Source organism: Phyllobates terribilis, unplaced genomic scaffold (genome assembly GCF_046119375.1).
Source record: "Phyllobates terribilis strain yellow unplaced genomic scaffold, ASM4611937v1 Scaffold_3__8_contigs__length_932513732, whole genome shotgun sequence".
In the NCBI taxonomy this organism is placed as follows: Eukaryota; Metazoa; Chordata; class Amphibia; order Anura; family Dendrobatidae; genus Phyllobates; species Phyllobates terribilis.
In genome coordinates, this window is record NW_027362763.1 from 351,708,875 (window position 1) to 351,725,327 (window position 16,453).

The window sequence follows — 16,453 nt, forward strand, 5'->3', positions numbered from 1 at the left end:
GACATTGGGGCGCGTCGGGCAGTGACCACATTTATAACACCCCAGCATAGGACCCCTAGAGCCAAATTGATTTGATCTCTTCTAACCAAAAGGTCACCCAGATTCCTTGATATTTTAGGCGTCATCAATGGGTGATCCCAGAGGTATGTAAAGGACTCCATCAATATGTCCCAATGTTTCGCTAGGATCCAACGTGTGTTCGGCCATTCGTGGTTATAGGTGGAGATAAATCTTCTTTTATCCACGTCAACATCCTTAGATTTTATGGGATGGAGCTAGGTATTACGTTTTTTTCTTCTAGCACTCTCATAACCCTGTCTTATGCACCTCCGACTATAACCATGCTACTCGAACCTGCGTTTCAAATCCTGTGCCTGATGTTCAAAGTTCTGCTCGGAAGAGCAAGTCCGCCTCATCCTTAGAAACTGTCCAACTGGGACAACCCTAATTGTGGCAGGATTCAGCGTGAATCAATGAATTGACCGAGGTGGGCTTCATATAAACATCAGTCTGAATACCGAATTGAGAATCTACATATAAAGAGATGTCAAGGAAGTCCACCTTTTTAGTGTCAAAAGCATACATAAGCTTGATGTTGAATTGATTCACGCCGAGATTGTCCATGAATATCCCGAGCTGCATGGTCGATCCCCACCACAAAAACAAAATATCATCAATGTATCGTTGCCAGCACAGCACATGGCAGGCATCTGGTACACCCGCATCACCAAAGATCTCCCTCTCCCACTGCCCAAGGAAGAGGTTTGCATAAGAGAGTGTGCAGGCCACCCCCATGGCTGTGCTGCGCTTCTATAGATAGAAAAAAACCTTTAAAAACAAAAAAATTATGGGTGAAGATGAACTCCAGCAGCTCCAGGATGAGCTCACTCATAGGGCCGCCCTGGTTGGAGGCCCCCAAGAAGAGGCGGACCGTATTCAAACCATCAACATGGTTGATGTTGGTGTATAAACTTTCAACATCGGCAGTAACTAGAAGTGTGCCCTCCTCCACAAGGACGTCAACCCTTGTCAAGATGTCGTGTCTCTCTCATATGATGGTAAAGTTTCGACTAGGGGTTTGAGATAATCAATAAATTTGCAGATGGGCTCACATAGCCCTCCAATCACCGACACGATCAGATGCCCCGGTGTATTGATGGCGTCCTTGTCGATCTTAGGTAGAAGATAAAAAGTAGGGATCCTGGGGAAGTTGACCAACGGACCCTCAAGCACCCTCTTAGTAATAATGCCATCCTTATGGGCCCGTACAAGGATGTCCCGCAATTGAACCGAGAAGGAGGCCAGGGAGTTGGAGGATAATTTAACATATGTCTGGGGGTCCCTCAGTTGGCAAATCGCCTCTTGCTCATATTTCTCACAAGGCAAGATTACGATGTTGCCCCCCTGGTCCGCCACCTTAACCACCACATCGTAAAATGATTGTAACTGCAAAATTGCCTGTCATTGCCGGTGTGTAAAATTATCATATCTACGTCTAAATGATAATTTTCTTAAATCTTCAGTGACAAGCTTGGTAAAAATGTCACCGGCTGGGCTGATGGACAAGGATCGTGGATCTAGGTATAATCGACTGAGGGAACCCACCTGGTAGATGATTTTCCTGCTCCTCCAATAATTCCACCAAACAACGTAAGACCTCCCTCTCGGTAACACTCAGGGCATCCAATGCACCAGGGCCCTTATGATATAACTTCTTGAGGATGAGCTTACATGAGAAGAGCTGAAGGTCTTTCAACGCTGTTATTCAAACCTCTAGTTTTATTTGTTAATCTGGTTTGTATGTTATTAGTGGTGGTAGGAATTACTGGGCGTGTCCCGGTCTAATTGTTTGAGGAGCGTAGGTCCTCATGGGATGCATTAGATTGAATTGATCTTGATCTAGACCTGGAGTATGACGTATGGCGATGTTTTTGGCATTATCTATCGTATTGGTTCCTCCACCTATAGACCTATTGGGTTTGTTTATCCCACATGTTTCACTGAAATTTCTTGGATTCAGTGGTTTGGATGTCAGTAGCCCTTTTCTGTAACTCCGCTTCTATTTCATCATTAAGTTTTTTCAATGATTCGCCAGGTAATCCATTTCTGAATGTAACCTAGAGCGCGTTGATCTCTAATTCAATCTCTTTCAAGGATGAAGCATTCATCTCTTTCAATAGGGTCATAAAGCCCCTCGAGCATGTGTCTGATAACTCCTCCCATTTGTTTTTAAACTTTTCATCGATGATGGGGAATGATGGAAAAACCTGGACCCGAAGGCCCCTGGGGATCAACCCCTTTTGTATATATTTCTCCAGGAAAGCGTGGTTCCACCAAATCCTGGTACGCCTCCTAAGGAGGTCTTTAAACTTGATAAAAGCGTCCTGTGTATCACTAGCCCCCCTGGACCTAACCTCTTGGTTATCCTTTAAAACATTATCCAGTAAGGAGAGCCATATGCCGTCATGTGCTCTGAAATCCATATTGGTATTGTCCAAAACTGTGAAAAACACAGAAAGTTAGATTAAATATCAATACATAGCCATGGCTAAACTAAGCCTGATGGGTGGACCACTGAACAAAATTGGACAGTGGGACCTCCCGGAAACCAGCTGCCAAAAGATGAATTAATAAATTGGAGGACACAACAGCATACAGTTAAGTCCATATACATTTGGACAGAGACAACATTTTTCTAATTTTGGTTCTAGACATTACCACAATGAATTTTAAACAAACCAATTCAGATGCAGTTGACGTTCAGACTTTCAGCTTTCATTTGAGGGTATCCACATTAAAATTGGATGAAGGGTTTAGGAGTTTCAGCTCCTTAACATGTGCCACCCTGTTTTTAAAGGGACCAAAAGTATTTGGACAAATGACTCCAAGGCTATTTCATGGACAGGTGTGGGCAATCCCTTCGTTATGTCATTCTCAATTAAGCAGATAAAAGGCCTGGAGTTGATTTGAGGTGTGGTGCTTGCATTTGGAAGGTTTTGGTGTGAAGTAAACATCCGGTCAAAGGAGCTCTCCATGCAGGTGAAACAAGCCATCCTTAAGCTGCAAAAACAGAAAAAACCCATCCGAGAAATTGCTACAATATTAGGAGTGGCAAAATCTACAGTTTGGTACATCCAGAGAAAGAAAGAAAGCACTGGTGAACTCATCAATGCAAAAAGACCTGGGCGCCCACGGAAGACAACAGTGGTGGATGATCGCAGAATAATCTCCATGGTGAAGAGAAACCCCTTCACAACAGCCAACCAAGTGAACAACACTCTCCAGGAGGTAGGCAAATCAATATCCAAATCTAACATAAAGAGAAGACTGCATGAAAGTAAATACAGAGGGTTCACTGCACGGTGCAAGCCACTCATAAGCATCAAGAATAAAAAGGCTAGACTGGACTTTGCTGAAAAACATCTAAAAAAGCCAGCACAGTTCTGGAAGAACATTCTTTGGACAGATGAAACCAAGATCAACCTCTACCAGAATGATGGAAAGAGAAAAGTATGGCAAAGGCGTGGCACAGCTCATGATCCAAAGCATACCACATCATCTGTAAAACACGGCGGAGGCAGTTTGATGGCTTGGGCATGCATGGCTGCCAGTGGCACTGGGTCACTAGTGTTTATTGATGATGTGACACAGGACAGAAGCAGCCGAATGAATTCTGATGTGTTCAGAGCCATACTGTATGCTCAGATCCAGCCAAATGCAGCCAAACTGATTGGTCATCGTTTCATACTGCAGATGGACAATGACCCAAAACATGAAGCCAAAGCAACCCAGGAGTTTATTAAAGCAAAGAAGTGGAATATACTTGAATGGCCAAGTCAGTCACCTGATCTCAACCCAATTGAGCATGCATTTCACTTGTTAAAGACTAAACTTCAGACAGAAAGGCCCACAAACAAGCAGCAACTGAAAACCACCGCAGTGAAGTGTTTTCAACCAAGTACTAGAAATGAACATTTTATATACAATTATTTAATCTGTCCAATTACTTTTGGTCCCTTTATAAACAGGGTGGCACAGGTTAAGGAGCTGAAACTCCTAAACCCTTCATCCAATTTTAATGTGGATACTCTCAAATGAAAGCTGAAAGTCTGAACTTCAACTGTATCTGAATTGTTTTGTTTAAAATTCATTGTGGTAATGTCTAGAACCAAAATTAGAAAAATGTTGTCTCTGTCCAAATATATATGGACCTAACTGTATATAGTGAAAGTACATGTACACATTTTATTACAAGATATCACAAAAAAATATTGGGAACAAAACAATAGGAAAGAGACCTAGGGTATGCAGATGTACAGTACAGACCAAAAGTTTGGACACACCTTCTCATTTAAAGATTTTTCTGTATTTTCATGACTTTGAAAATTGTACATTTACACTGAAGGCATCAAAACTATGAATTAACACACGTGGAATTATATACTTAACAAAAAAGTGTGAAACAACTAAAAATATGTCTTATATTCTAGGTTCTTCAAAGTAGCCACCTTTTACTTTGATGGCTGCTTTGCACACTCTTGGCATTCTCTTGATGAGCTTCAAGAGTTAGTCACCGGAAATGGTTTTCACTTCACAGGTGTGCCCTGTCAGTTTAATAAGTGGGATTTCTTGCCTTATAAATGGGGTTATGACCATCAGTTGTGTTGTGCAGAAGATTGGTGGATACACAGCTCATAGTCCTAATGAATAGACTGTTAGAATTTGTATTATGGCAAGAAAAAAGCAGCTAAGTAAAGAAAAATGAGTGCCCATCATTACTTTAAGAAATGAAGGTCAGTCAGTCTGAAAAATTGGGCATACTTTGAAAGTGTCCCCAAGTGCAGTTGCAAAAGCTATCAAGCGCTACAAAGAAACTGGCTCACATGAGGACCGCCCCAGGAAAGGAAGACCAAGAGTCACCTCTGCTTCTGAGGATAAGTTTATCTGAGTCACCAGCCTCAGAAATCGCAGGTTAACAGCAGCTCAGATTAGAGACCAGGTCAATGCCACACAGAGCTCTAGCAGCAGACACATCTCTACAACAACTGTTAGGAGGAGACTTTGTGCAACAGGCCTTCATGGTAAAATAGCTGCTAGGAAACCACTGCTAAGGACAGGCAACAAGCAGAAGAGACTTGTTTGGGCTAAAGAACACAAGGAATGGACGTTAGACCAGTGGAAATCTGTGCTTTGGTCTGATGAGTCCAAATATGAGATCTTTGGTTCCAACCACCGTGTCTTTGTGCGACACAGAAAAGGTGAACGGATGGACTCTACATGCCTGGTTCCCACCGTGAAGCATGGAGGAGGAGGTGTGATGGTGTGGAGGTGCTTTGCTGCTGACACTGTTGAGGATTTATTCAAAATTGAAGGCATACTGAGCCAGCATGGCTACCACAGCATCTTGCAGCGGCATGCTATTCCATCCGGTTTGCGTTCAGTTAGACCATCATTTATTTTTCAACAGGACAATGACCCCAAACACACCTCCAGGCTGTGTAAAGGCTATTTGACCACGAAGGAGAGTGATGGGGTGCTATGCCATATGACCTGGCCCCCACAGTCACCAGACCTGAACCCAATCGAGATGGTTTGGGGTGAGCTGGACCGCAGAGTGAAGGCAAAAGGGCCAACAAGTGCTAAGCATCTCTGGGAACTCCTTCAAGATTGTTGGAAGACCATTTCCGGTGACTACCTCTTGAAGCTCATCAAGAGAATGCCAAGAGTGTGCAAAGCAGTCATCAAAGCAAAAGGTGGCTACTTTGAAGAACCTAGAATATAAGACATATTTTCAGTTGTTTCACACTTTTTTGTTAAGTATATAATTCCACATGTGTTAATTCATAGTTTTGATGCCTTCAGTGGAAATGTACAATTTTCAAAGTCATGAAAATACAGAAAATCTTTAAATGAGAAGGTGTGTCCAAACTTTTGGTCTGTACTGTATATTTCAAAGTACTAGCACCCTGGCTAAAAGTAATATATGAATACACAATCCCAATTGCAATATGCCCACTAGCCTAAATATAGATTGCACTGTGCCCTATGGCCAGGAAAACCCATTGGATCAAAATGTCAGTGACTCAAAAAGAAATAAATCTCTTATCTCTTTAAAGCACAATGGCTCACTAATCATTAAGTATGGGCACGGCCCAGGGAACAGGGCAATGAGTGAATATATGAGTCCAAGTGTAGAATGAAAGTAGCAGCTCATGGGGGAAACAAATTTAAGAATGCTGAAGGCCAGGCTCAGTGTGCAAGCCTATACATACCAGGTCGTGTGCCAGTAATGGAGGAGAGGGGGTGGGAATAGCGCTAAGCCTGATGCGCGTTTCGCGATGACAACCCACTTTCTCAAGGGCTGGAAATATACTGAAGTGAACACAGGGCCCATACTATATGTATGTTAGTGAATCACGTGATTGGCATGACGCCGAAACCAGAAGTGCGTCATCCGAGTCACGTGACGAAGGGGGAGTGTGTCCATGCCGTGCTTGCACCATGGGGAAACACCTCGTGCACGCGCTACGGCCGTCAAGCTGTCACCACGCATGCCCTGGGGAAAACCGTGGTCACGGGGTGTGTTTCCTCGCGGTGCGCATCAATGAGAGCTGTGGCAAGAAGGGTAGCTGTGTCCGCACATTGTCCAGAGTATGGAGCAGATACTGTACCAGGAGACAGGCCAATACACCAGCAGACATGTAGGGGGTCGTAGGAGGGCAACAACCCAGAAGCCAGGACCACTACCTCCTCCTTTGTGCAAGGCGGAACAGGAGGTGCCGTGCCTGAGCCCTGCAAAAGGAATGTGTCTGCTCAAACTGTCAGAAACAGACTCCATGAGGGGTTATTGAGCTTACAGCCTAACACTGTGCAGGGTGATTGCCATTTGACAGAGAACACCAAGATTGGCAGATTCGACATTGGTACCCTGCGTTCTTCACGGATGAGAGCAGGTTCACACTGAGCACATGTGAAAGATGTGACAGAGTCAGGAGACACCGTGGAAAACATTCTGCTGCCTGCAACATCCTCCAGCATGACCGGTTTGGCAGTGGGTCAGTAATGGTGTGGGGAGGCATTTATTTGGAGGGCTGCACAGCCCTCCATGTGCTAGCCAGAGGTACCCTGACTGCCATTAGGTACCGGGATAAGATCCTCAGACCCATTGTGAGACCATATGCAGGTGCAGTGGGCCCTGGGTTCTTTCTGATGCATGACAATGCTAGGCCTTAAGTGGCTGAAGTTTGTCAGTTGTTCCTGCATGATGAAGGCATTTATGCTTAGGACTGGCCTGTCTTTTCCCCAGACCAGAATGCAATCGAGCACATCTGGGACATCATGTCTCGTTCCATCTGTAATGCCAGTGATGCACTACTCTGCCATAGGTCACACACCTGTGGTGTGCGGGTATTACTACTTCACTAAGGCAGGAATAAAGTAAAAGAAAATGTAGTTTGTGACGCCAGGGTGCACTGTATTAACTTCTGTTTCCTGGTGTGATGATAGGTAGTGCACCCGATTGCCCAGAAAACAAAGAGGCCAATAGGCTATTGATAAACTTTACTTCTTGAATACAAATACAGGTAAATCCAGACAGATGATTCAGCTGAGTTTCAATTTCAATGCAGCAAGCCCAGTTACTTTCCAATATGATAATGCAGATACATAAATGGTGCAGTGATTTCTGAGTACTATCTTCTGCTTATGTGCACAGTCTTTATCACACATCTGTCTGCAGCTGAAGCTGTGTCTTCTCATACACAGGAGATCTGAGTTTCCATACTTGCTCCTTCAGCTTTCAGGCAAGGACCACACCACACACTAATGTCTCCTTCTCTCTCTCTTACTGAGTACTAAGCTCAGCACCTTGGTCAAGTGGTATAACTATGTGACCTTATTGCCTCATATGGAAAGCTGGGCTAATTCCATTAACTCTTAATCTCCTGAGAGCAGAGCATAATAAGGACATCACTTTATGCATATTTAAACCATTTCTATGTACTAAACTATCTTGTACATTATCTGCAAAAGGGAATATGAACATTGTGCAAACATAATAAGGTAGCTGCTAGCTCTGCTACATATTAAAGGTACATACACATACAACTTTGGGGCATTACACATCCACCAACGCCACATTGCACCACAGACTGTCCAGGAGTTGACTGATGCTTTAACCCAGGTCTGGGAGGAGATCACTCAGGAGAACATCCACTGCCTCATCAGGAACATGCCCAGGCTCCCAAGATCTCAATTACGCATGCGCCACCTCCAGCTTACGCATTAGAAAGTATGGAAGGGTGCAGGACTCTACAAAATGTCGGCGGAGCCCCCTCACCGCCGAACACCTCATCCTACCAGTCTGGGGCCCGCAGCATCGCCCCACTCCTGCTGCCGCTGAATACCCTATCCTACCAGCCTGGAGCATACAGCATCTTCTGCCCCCGCCAGAAGTGACCCTGCCACCTAGGATCCCGCTCCACCACCACCGGCCCCAGGTAAGCTACCGTAAAAGTGGATTATAACATGCACCACCATTTTATTAAAAAAAAATATTTTAATATACTCCTCCCCAAAATTTAGGGTGCGTCTTATAATCCGCAAAATAAGGTACTGTAATTATCACGTGATCCTACAAGGTTGCAGATATCCATTTTCAATTTTACATTTAAGTACTTTTCTCCATAAATAAACTAATGGTAGTGTTTGTGTGGATGTTTTCTTTTCTTTGAGAAGAGGTTGCTGGGTGTTTTTCCATTTAAACACAGATTCTACTCTGCAAAAATAAAAGGTCTCCTTATTGTCTAGAATACCAAGACGTTCTATTCGATGCTTTTGTGTCCTGGCACTAGGACATTTAACATTGTGTATCTTTCCTCATGAAACTTTCTGTAGCCATTTTATTGCTTCAAGATATTTCAATGGGAAATAAGAATGTGCGGCTCTGAAAAAGTAAATTAATAATTCTGAAGAAAATGATTGTAAATAAAACCTTATGTAAGAAAAGTTAAGACTTCAAGCTTTTAACAAAACTGCACATTTGAGACATTTGAGTGTGCATTAGCATGTGGAAAGTCTGACAGAAAATCTAGAAGGTGGCTTTTTATGGCATGAAAGTGTGTTTTCCTATTTTAATACATCTCTAGAGAAGTAATTGTTTTATTCTGAACCCCCACCCCCACTTTTTGCAGCATCTCTTGTTTGAAACCGGATTTTCCAAGGTCTGATTTTCAGAATTTTGCTGTGCTATTCAATACTGACATCAGAAGCAGAAACTCATCCTTATCATGTTTTAAGATTTTTGCCCCCTTCAGTGTAGAGTAAAGCCCGGTTCTCTGACCGTTACAGTGTGTCCTGAATAGTTTCACGTTTTGTGGCACCTTTTCACAGTTCAACTGCATAAGGCATGTGTGGCGCCCCTGAGGGTTCGGTCGCCACAAGGGGGGATACTGTAGCCTGTCAGCAGGTGTAGTGTCTCCTCACCCAGGTAAGGAAGGTGCACTGGTCAGGACCATGAATCTACATTCAACACTACACACTCCTGACCTATGGGAGGCAAGTACGCACCATAGTGCTGCCTCAGCAGGATCACAAGTGAGGGGAACCAAAAGTTAGGGGAACCATGTAGTGGGTGAAGGGTAGAACACAGTTTTAGTTTACACACATAATTTGATATATAATAGCCAGCCATCTTGAGCACAAGGTTCTTGATTCTTAGTTCTTTGATTGTGATCTTCACAGCTGGCAGCGGCCTTGTGTAGGAGCCTGCAGTGTGCTGAAGATGCATAGTCCTCGTGCTCTGACCTTGACACGAGGAGCGGGTATGAGTTAACAGTGGCTCTTCCCCGGTCAAGTTCCCTTGCTTAAGAAGGTCGGGAGCTATAGTGACAGCTCCACAAGCAAAAGGATCCCAGGGAGCACGGACGGAGCGGCGTATGCCACCTGTACTCTCCATTCTGGCCTGGCCAGAGGGACTCCTGCTGCAAGAGGGGTATTGGCCCCCGATATCTGACTTTGCCACTTAACGTCTCTGTCAGAGAAGCCCGGTAGGCTACAGTGGATTACGTCGGGTGACGGGCGGAACGGAATTGCCGCCTTACCCTATATCTGTGCATAGTCCAGAGGGAGACCCAGCCTTTGCACGTACACGGACAGGAGAGGTCAAAAGGGACAGTTTAGGAACACTCAGAGGGTCCTGATCAAAGTGCCTGAATATCCTGGGTGCGCTGAGCCCTCGTCTCTGGTGGCCGCAGAGCGCCGTGAGGAGCAGGGAGAAGCCTTGCCGCTGCTTACCAAAACCGTGAGTAAAGATGTGGAAGACTATCCCTAAGGCCTCCGGACTCTTATTATTACACCGCACCGCACAGCACCAGAACTTCCTCACTACTACTACCTCCTCCATCCGCACCTCTGCCCTGAGGCCCAGCTCCGCCTGTGGGGAGTTATACCATCACCTGCTGCCACAATAACATGCAGCCTCAGAGGACTGCTAGCAGCGCTGGTGGCGCATCACCAGACACCACAGGTGGCGTAGTTGATAAATACCACTCAACCCTAATAGCCCATTACTTTTAATGTGACGGCCCTGGGCACGGAACGGGTCCAGGCCACGACTGCCTACCCAACATCTGACCCGACTCCGAGTACCCCATTTCCCAGGGAGGGCTGTGAGCGTCACACATGTTTAGTCATTCACCAATTCACCAATAATTGTATGGCTAGTTACAGACTAATTTTACCTAGTGCTTGGATTTCATATTCCCCACCATCTATCCCCTTCTCTGCCTGAGGAAATCTGTGCTTCAGAAAACACACACCATTCTTCGTTATCCCTTTCTTTTGCCTTTGGTGTCTTTTCATTCGGTCACAATATTAAGTCAATTTTGTGTGGTTTTTATGCTTCATTTAATGTTTTAGTCATTAAAGGAGTTGTCCGTTCCTATGATAAAAGTATTCTGAATCTTTACAGTGTCAGTATTCTATAGTGTTGCCGCTGAGAGCATACGGTCACGTGACAGCAAGTATGCGATTTGCATACATGCAATCACGTGCCAAATAGAAGTGTTCTGCCTTGTGCAATACAAATTAATTGAGTGAGGCTGAGAACATCTAGTTGCAATGTGGTTGAACATGCCTTGTTCAGTTGAACTAGGAACAGGTGCTCTCACCGGCAACACCGAAGAATCCTGACAGCGTGTGGTGCGCACCCTGTATGGAGTTTTATCAAAAGTTCAGACAACACCTTTAACTCCTTTACTGCCAAAGATATGTGTAATAAGTCATGACTATAAAAAATTGAAACAACTAGATTTCCAATATAAACGTTTGATGTTACCTTTTTTGATGTTAAAACTTCCTTGTTCTATGTCTGTACACCTCATTCCTAATTATTATGTCAATTCTATATTTCTCAGATTTTTTTCTAAATGGTCAATGCTATGGATGGCACGGTTCTTTTTATAACGTGAAAGAAAGTAGTCAGTCAGAATCTCTATATACTTTGCCAAGGTCATTTTCACACCTTCAGGGATCCGAAAGGGGCCATCCACCTCTCTACCCATGATTCTGGCTCAAAGCATGGCTCCAATACCTCATTACTGACATCACAGCCTTGTTGGGACATGGTGACCATCCACCAACAATTCACTGGTATATCCATATGGACCATTCAGGGTTGCACGGCACTCATCAGTAAACAAGGCTATTTTAAAATTAGTCTTCATCTATATCTGAACCCACTGCAACCATTTCTGCTTGTGAGCACTGTTTAGGTGTGGCCGAATAATAGGTTTATGCACAACTGCAAGCCTCTGGAAGATCCTACACCTTGAGGTTTGCTGGACTTCAGAGGCACCAACAGCTTCTAATACCTGTTGGCTGTTTTGTAATGATATGTTAGCAGCTTCTTTCTTAATCTGATGAATTTGTGTGTCTGGTAGAAACCTTCCTCATTATGTCTTTATCTGCATGTATCCGTCTGTGCTTTGTATCAGTCACAAATCTCTTGTCACATGCAACATGTGACATGAAGGGATGAGGGGAAGGAAGCCCAGACACTAGGGAAGGGGGAGTGGAGACCACTAGGCTGATCTAATAACACCCTGCCCTACCCTACCTTCCCTATATTAGTTCCATACCAATCGCCGAGCAGGAAACCTAAGACCTGTATATCTCTAGAGCTAGGCCCTTAATAGAGAGGGGGTGAGCACTGGTCAGTCCCCACTAAACTAAAGACAACAAGGGAGACAAACAAAGGGGGAAAACTTAGCTTGAGCAGACACCAGAGAGATAACACCAAACGTCCTCCAAGGGCACCAGGGAAGAAGCGAGCCAACTGCTATAGCTCCAAGCCTTCACAAGGGAAAATGTGAATATCAGCGGTGACTCCCTGCAGCAGACTGAGAGTTTATAAACACCCAGAGTAGGGTGTGTCAGTCAGAGCAGGAGTGAGGTTGCCACTGGGTCCAAAAGTGAGAAGGATTTAAGAAGTTGTCTGCAATGCCAAACGCAGTGACCTTCTGCAGTCAGATGCAGAGCGACTGTCTGTCACATCTGACACACCCGTGACATCTCTTCACAGTATTATGATCATGCTTAATCTTTCATGAAATAGGTAATGTTTTCATACCATGTACAAGGCATTGCAATATTTGACACTTTTCAGCAGCAGGGAGATCCTTTTTCTTTTCCATATTGCTTGAAATCTGTGGCTGCTTAATAATGTGTAACATCCTTCTTAAGTAGTTTTCCTAATAATTAAGTAGTTTTCATAATCACAAGTGTTTGAGATTGATTTCAAAATATTTAGATTTGAGAGTCCTCAGTGGTTGATACCTTTTAATGGCTAACTGAAAAGATGGTAACAAATTGCAAGCTTTCGAGACTACTCAGGTCTCTTCATCAGGCACAGTATACCACAAAATCTGAAGAGTCACATATTTATACACAATAAGATACACAAAAAATGCAATAGGTAAGACAGGTGATGAAAAGCAGAGTTATTATGGAAGAGATAAACAGTTCTGGCTATAAATATTTTATCAGTTAATAGATAAGGAGTGTGAATGTTTTATTGTCCTGTGACTAGGTCCAGTGTTGTGATGGCCTGAGAGTCTGTATCACATCTAATATAGTGTACTTAATTATATGTACCAAATGTCCAGCTGGGGGTCTTTATGTTATTTTACCTAGTGCTTGGATTTCATATTCCCCACCATCTATCCCCTTCTCTGCCTGAGGAAATCTGTGATTCAGAAAACACACACCACTCTTCGTTATCCCTTTCTTTTGCCTTTGGTGTCACAGGTCTGAGAGTCTGAGAAGCACATTCCTTAGTTGATGTAGAATGACATAAATTCATGCGACACATTCATTCCTGCTTTGAAAGTGTTAGGCTGTGTGCCCACGAAGCATTTTCCAAGCGTTTATGCTGCGGAATTTACGCAGCGTAAACGCTTGGGAAACGCTTGGTAATCCGCCCCCCATGGTCCCCAGTGACAAGCCGCAATGTCAATGCCCATGCTGCGGATTTTCCGCAGCATTTATGCTGCGCTCAAAAATCCGCAGCATGTACATTAATTTTGCGGACACGCAGCGTAATCGCCGCCATTGACTTGCATTGGACCGCGTGACATCCGCATCACTACATGTGGATAAGCGGATATCACACGGTTCAATGTGCGGATGGTACCCAGGCCTGGAGAAGAGGAGAATCTCATCCAGACCTGGATACCATAGAAACTGTAAAAAAAGAATTTAAAATAAAAAATAAAGATTATACTTACCTTCCGACGTCCTCCCGGTGTTTTGTCTGCTCCGTCCGGTCTCTTGCAGTGCTCGCGCTTTTGTGAAGGACCTGCCGTGATGTCATTGAGTCATGTGGCCTGACACATGACTGAATGACGTCACCGCAGGTCCTTCACACCACCGCGAGCAGTGCAAGACACCGGACGCAGCAGAGATAACACCGGGAGGACACCGGAAGGTGAGTATAATCTTTATTTTTTATTTTTTACCATTCTTATTCTTTTTTTTAACTAACTTGGTCACACTACTATAAATCTATGCCGGTTGCATGGATTTATATAGTGTGAACAAGTTGTCAAGCACTTTTCCAATTGATGCTAAAATCGCTTGGAAAAGTGCTTGATAACCCGCATGCAGAAATGCATGCAAAAACGCTTGACAAACGCTTCTACCTGGCGGGAAAAATGCATGCAAAAACTGCATGCATTTTTCCTGCCAGGGAGAAGCGTAAAAAATATGCAGCATTTCTGCATCGTGGGCACATAGCCTTAAAGGTCACCATCAGTTTATATTCTGAGATTCTTCTTTGTCTTTGAGATTTGAAGTTACCTTTTAATACCAGTAATTTCATGTCTTTTATGCTGTGATCAGGGGAACAAAAAATCTTGGCTACAGGTAGATCTATTTTTTTTTCTTTTATTGTGTGGCGATGATGATTCATCCTTGTTCTAAGTTTTTGCCCTGTCTCCCCTACATAAAGACCCCCAGCTGGACATTTGGTACATATAATTAAGTACACTACATTAGATGTGATACAGACTCTCAGACCTGTGAGGCCATCACAACACAGGACAATAAAACCTTCACACTCCTTATCTATTAACTGCTAAAATATTTATAGCCAGAACTGTTTATCTCTTCCATAATAACTCTGCTTTTCATCACCTGTCTTACCTATTGCATTTTTTGTGTGTCTTATTGTGTATAAATATGTGACTCTTCAGATTTTGTGGTATACTGTGCCTGATGAAGAGACCTGAGTAGTCTTGAAAGCTTGCAATTTGTTACCATCTTTTCAGTTAGCCATTAAAAGGTATGAACCACTGAGGACTCTCAAATCTAAATATTTTTCTATCTACTGGGTAACACGGTACAAGAATATATATTTTCCCTATATTGATTTCAGGGATCCAAAGAGCCCTGAGATACAACACCACACCATTCGTGAGTTTATTTGAAAAACAAAAAATTAAATCTTTATGAAACTTCAATTTGCATAATAATTTGCAACACTGTTTATAAGGAAAGTGTGGATGCCAAGAGTGGTGGAAAGACAGCAGGAAGACAGAGCGCAACCTGTTACTATAATCTCTCCCCATATATAGCCTTTCTATAATCATAGTGGGAGATAAAGGAACTTTACTTATCACCATGTTTGCCGGTCTGAGGATTTGTGGGATCTAAATGTCACATATAGTTTATTTTTCCCAACTAAAGTGGTAAAAAGATAAGCAGCTGCCACAACTAGGTGCCTCAAATCGTTACTGATGTAAAAATTACAAACATTTTTTTTGTCTATTTGGTGTTTTGAAAAGATATATGACAGCATAGGCGTAGGTGTCAGGTATAAATGCTGCTGATCTTGATCTTTTATTTTTAGAGTTTCTACATCTAAAGTTCTATTCGAGTCAGACATTTAGCCACAAGTATCAATTTTTTATGCTGGTTTTTTTTTATAGGAAAATTGCACTGTAGTGCAAAAAGACGGCCTTCATAATTGTACAGTGCTGGGAACGCTAATTGCCTCCTTCTCACAATTGCCCTGCACTTCAACATCAAGTCCCTATTTTTCTGCAATTTCCATGCACATGTGATTGAGTGACATAATGTCAGACAGATTGCATGTTGAATATATCTCTTCTGATTGACACTTTCATTTTGTCATAAACTATACGTATGACTGCAGTTCCCCTTTCCTCTCTACCATTATGTTTACATCTCTTCTTTCTTCCTTAAATTTGTCTCCTGCCATCCCTTTTATCTTTTGCCTTGCCCTCCTCCGCTTATGTGTCAATCAAACACAATTGGGGGAAATTATTATTTGATTTGTGACAGTTTTGTGGTATTAAAATGTTTCAAGTTATGATTCACACCATATTTTCACTCTGATTTATGACTTTTTATTCATCTCACCTTCCTTGACGATTTGGAGCAAAGTGTATGGGAATTAGAAGAGATGGGATTGCCAACAAAAGTCCAACAAATTATGTTTTAAAAATAAAATTGCTTTCTTTTTTTGCCTTATGAAAATATGTACCTCTTAATTAAGAGCATCTGCCTCTTAATTAGTTTGGCTCATTTTACTCCCACAATCTTCAGATTAAGACTAAAATATGAACTGGAATAATCAATCTGTCGAATAATTCCCTGTATAGACAGTCCAGTCCTGTTTTAGAGATCCCAGTCTAGTTTTAGTCAGGTTACTCCAGTATGTAGGTTGTCAACAAGTAAGGACTCTTGAAAGGGAGTAATAGTGCAATTATACTTCACAATTATTGTGAATCTAGCATTCCTAGGAACGATCGTTGTATGATAATCATGCAGTCTAAGTAGGCTGCCGATGAACAAGTGTAACACCTGCACATGGAACTGTCAGAGCAGCTACTGGTATACTGGGACTTACAGACACTAATCGTTTTTTTCCCTG